This window comes from Gossypium hirsutum, chromosome D01 (assembly GCF_007990345.1).
Source record: "Gossypium hirsutum isolate 1008001.06 chromosome D01, Gossypium_hirsutum_v2.1, whole genome shotgun sequence".
Lineage (NCBI taxonomy): Eukaryota > Viridiplantae > Streptophyta > Magnoliopsida > Malvales > Malvaceae > Gossypium > Gossypium hirsutum.
Genome location: NC_053437.1, coordinates 42,794,604 through 42,799,280, shown reverse-complemented (window position 1 = coordinate 42,799,280; position 4,677 = coordinate 42,794,604). Strand labels below are relative to the sequence as shown.

General features: G+C 36.8%; 1 long non-coding RNA gene across 1 annotated transcript; it reads right to left on the bottom strand.

Annotated features, from left to right (window-relative positions):
• Positions 1-332: 332 nt before the first annotated feature.
• On the bottom strand, positions 333-2,390 carry LOC107921043 (uncharacterized). Its single transcript, XR_001690914.2, has 2 exons — positions 1,369-2,390; positions 333-554 (listed from the first exon to the last, which is right to left on the bottom strand). It is a non-coding gene; the product is annotated as an uncharacterized lncRNA (long non-coding RNA).
• Between the last annotated feature and the right edge of the window lie 2,287 nt (positions 2,391-4,677).

Below are 4,677 nucleotides of genomic sequence, written 5' to 3'. Positions count from 1 at the left end.
TTGTCCATGGTACTTCGTGTTCGAAAATAAAATTGTAAATATATTTATTATAAGTTTTTAATGTTTAACAACCAACCCATTTAATGAATTTAGTTGGCCCTCATTCTTTCACCAAAATAAATCATTTTAGTCCTCTATTTAAATTTTTACTTCTCTATTAAATCACCCAAAAATAAATAGAAAAATTAAGATGACATGTTAGCATTTAACTACTTTTTACCAAGACCAAAGAGTTACCAGCCAGCTACCAATCATAAATGATATACGTTTAAAATGAGATCGCATTAAAAACTAAGATAATAAAAGAGTTGAATTGAAATGACATTATGAAATCCAGACCCAAAGATAATATTTAATTAAGATAGGGAAGTCTGTTGGAGAGGATAGATAAGGATGAAGCAGTAAACAACACAAACTGGGTTTTTAAAACAGATGCACGCCAGTGGAGCAAAGAGGTGATTAAGAATTTTAGAAGTAATTAGCTTGATTGCTCATTCGCATGAAAAGGTATTCAATCCAATCTCTCTCTCTCTCTCTTTGCATTGATTGAAGACCTAGGAAAAAAGAATCCTTTTTATCTTATGCTGTGAAACAGGGGATATTGCTTTCCAAAATAATAATAATAAAGAGGGGCATACCGCATTTAGTTGATTATAGTGTAGCCAAGGTATTATCTGCCCGCTATACTTTTGGCTCAGATCAATCTTTCATTTATGTTCATTAAAGACTAGAAAGTAGAAACTACTTTCGAAAAAGGAAAAAGGGTGTTTGAAACGCGTTATTCTTGCATTCCTAACCTACCACAAACTACTTATATGTCAAAACCTTCATTTATTAAGCTATTAATTAATCTCCTTATTATTATTATTATGGATTTTAGTTTCTTTATTTTCATTTTAAATCGGAAAAAATAGGGAAAGCTGCAATTAATATGTTGATTCCAACCTTGGACTATATCTATATATATAATCATATTAATATAAAATTAGATTATAGCACAACCACGATATGAGTTATTATAAAACATGGTTAGCGATAGGTTTTGAATTACTAGATGGAAACGAAAAGGTATCTCTTGTAATTACTTACTGAGCAATCTGGTACGCGTGAAATAGGTTGATCCATGATGGGGTTAAGCAAAGCATACAGGACTTGGTGGTTTTCATTAAGGGCTACCAACTAGAATTACAAGCCCTTGAGGGGTTAACCCCCTCTTCTTGTGTTCCAAAGTAGGAGTTTTGGACCCCCCCAATCTCATACCAAATTAAACTTAACTATGATGCCTTATTCAATAAAACTACCAGTAGATCTATATCGAGTGTAATAGCTAGGAATGAAAATGGGAAAATTTTAGCAGCTTGCACTTACCCACGCTATAATGTTGCAAATGCATTCACGGCGGAGGCGTGAGCTTACGAACAGGCAATAACCTTTGGCAATGTGTTGGGTTTTCGATCGATCGTTGTGGAAGGCGATTCGCTCACCGTCACAAAGAAGTTACATAATGTGAATCCAGACAAATCAGTGTTTGGCCCGATTATTCAAGATATCAAAAGGAAGGTGAGAGGGTTTGATTATATTACCTTTGCCTATGTCGGAAGATTGGCGAATAACGCAGCACATGCTCTAGCAAGATGCGAGTTTTGGCCTTCAAAACCTCGATTTTAGATTGAGGAAGCTCCTACGGAGGTTGAACTTGTAGCGAACCAAGATGGGCAGAAATGGGTTTCACGAAGCGCCGAGAGGTAGTTCCAGCGAATGCATTCTTTGAGCTTTGGAGAATATTCTATTTTCCACTCCAAATGTGTCTCAAGGAGGAATTTCCTGTGGTTTTCTTTTTTTTTTTTTTTTTTTGCGCATATCTTTTATGGGTTTGTGGTTGCAGGAAACGATTTAGCTTCCGGTTTTCATCGTTAGGTTTCGGTTTGGGGACGGGGTCTCTACAAATTAGATGAGTGTTTCTTTTAATTTCTTTTGTTTTCTCATTGACTTTTTGTTGTGTTTTGGCTTGTTATTTTATTGGTCTGTGTGCTCATTTATGAGGCCTGCTACAGTCATTTATGACTGGGTAGTCCTTTTGCAAAGTGGCTGTCCGGGTAAATTACATATAAAAGTCTTTTTTTTTAAAAAAATTTATCGAAATGGGCCGGTAAATAATTATTTATTGAAATGGCCCTATTTTCCTGAAAGCGTGTCCACGTCAGCGCGTTGTCAAGTGACGAAGTAAGAAAACGCGTCTTTGAGGAAGTGTTTTGCTTGTGTGTCCTGCAGTTAGGGTTTTGGGTTATTTGTTTAGGGTTAAGGTTAGGGTTTTGGTGTTTTTAGGTTTAAGGGTTTAGAGAAAAATTAAATAAATAAAGAATTAAGGTTTAGGGTTTGTCAATTAAATTAATTATAAATTTTTCAAAATTGGATTAGGTTTCGTGTTTATTGTTTTTTAAGAAAAAAGCAATTAAATTAGGGTTTAGGGTTACTTGAGTAATTTAATTAAATTTTTTTAAAAATTAGATTAGGGTTTAGAGTTAAGGGTTTTTATGAAAAAAATTAAATAAATTAGGGTTTAGGGTTACTTGAGTAAATTAATTATAAATTTTTAAAAAATTAGATTAGGGTTTAGTGTTTAGGGTTTTTAAGTAAAAACTCAAATAAATTAGGGTTTGGGGTTTAGGGTTACTTAATTAAATTATTTGTTAATTTAAATAAGCTCTCATGTGGACGCGCTTTTGCTACAGTAGCTCCTGAGAAAATAATTTCTAGTAGACGTTTCTGAGCAAATAGTGTCAAAAACGCTTTAAACGGGATGCTTTGTCAGTAGAAGTACTGAAAGAAGCTCCCACGTGGACGCGCTTTTGCTACAGTAGCGCATGTGGAAATAATTTCGAGTTTAACAAGGTTTGACAAACCGCACCAAAGTGTTCTTGGCGGGCAATATCGTGTACACTTGCAAAATAGGGCTTGCGACTATGGGATGTTTGACGCACTTTGTTATCCATGCGCTTACGTAATTGCAGCTTGTCAGAATCTCCGTCTGGATCCGATGAGTTATGTCGACGAAGTGTACAAATTAGAAAACATGTACAACGTTTGGAGACACGTATTCCTACCGGTCCTAGATGAACGTAAGTGGTCGTCTCCATTTAAGCTGTTATCGAATAGAGAATTACGTCGCAAACCAAAGGGTTGACCTTGCTTGACTAGAAGACGTAACAATATGGATATCCGAGAAACAGCCAGCCAACAGAAGTTGTGCGGATGGTGTAGGAACTCAGGCCATACAAGTCAGTCGTGCCCAAATCGCAATAGTTGAACGTTATTGTAAAAAACTTTGTATTATTTATATTTTTTAAATCAAAAATTGGTACAAATATTTAGAATATTGACTTATTTTAAAAAATCTATTTCATTAAAAATATTAAAGTAAATTACAGTTACTTTATTCAAAATAACGTTTTATTTTATTAAATGAAATAATATAGAAATATTCAACATATTGCCTTATTTAAAAGAATTTCTATTATATTAAAAATGTAAAAGTAAAATTCTAATTTATTACATGAAATAATATAGAAGAATTTCTATTTTATTACATCAAATAATATCAAAATATTCAAAATGTTTGTACAAATATATTAAAATAAAAATCAATATACGTGCTCATCGGATTCAGTGCCACATGGCGGCCGTCGACGGTTACGCGCTAGATTCCTCTTTTGTCCAGCTTCCAACGGGGGTTGTGGTTGCTTTGGCAGGGATTCTAGTTCCTCTGATAGGGGATCTGGTTGTCGGTGTTGGGACGATGAGCCACATTGATAAAATAGTGACTGTAGAGGTGTTTGCATCACCAACGGCGAAGCTGTTTAAAACCCATACGGTGATGGGGATTGGTAAAACGAAGAGCTCCCTGATGGCCCCTCTTACGATCCCTCGTGCGACGTTGGCCTATACATCTGCGGTCCACTCGGCGTAATCGAAAATGGAGATGAACCGGGCCATGGACTCCAACCTGCCATAGGATTAGAAAAAGGAAACATATAAGGGTTAGGATACATAAAAGGGCTAGGATACACATCTAGCATCATCTGAAAAGGCTGTGTCGTGGGTATCGTCGATTGAACTGCTGGGTTAGGTGACTGTCTCAGTGCTGTTGCTGGGCCTGGTGATCGTATGGGTGCTGATGATGGGCTGGATGATTGTCTGGGCCTCGTTGATAAACCTGTGTCGTCGTCCCTTCTTCTTGGTTTTAAAGGGCCACGTTGTTCCCTTTAGACACGTAATTGCCGCTGTCTCTCCTCTGCCGACAGTAAATACGGCTTACCATAGATCCTAAACCATGGCATGTATTCCGGCACGCACACTAACTCTGGAACGATGATCGATTCCCGAGTAGGTATATAATTATATCGATCTTCCCACATTTGGATGTAGTATGACCAGAATCTCGGCCAATCCGTATGCAATTACTGTAGGTCAATTTTGTGATGATCATCCAACACCTCAAGTGCTACGGGGATCGGCTGTTGGAATCTAAATTGCCATAATACTCTGTCCGACTAGTGTATCTCCACGGTCGCATAGTTGACCAATGCGACTTTCACATGCCAAGCGTTTGGATTTTGGAAGTACTCATCTGGAGTTACTGCCCGAACTACTGGATCCTCGTATGGTGTCCATTGAAAC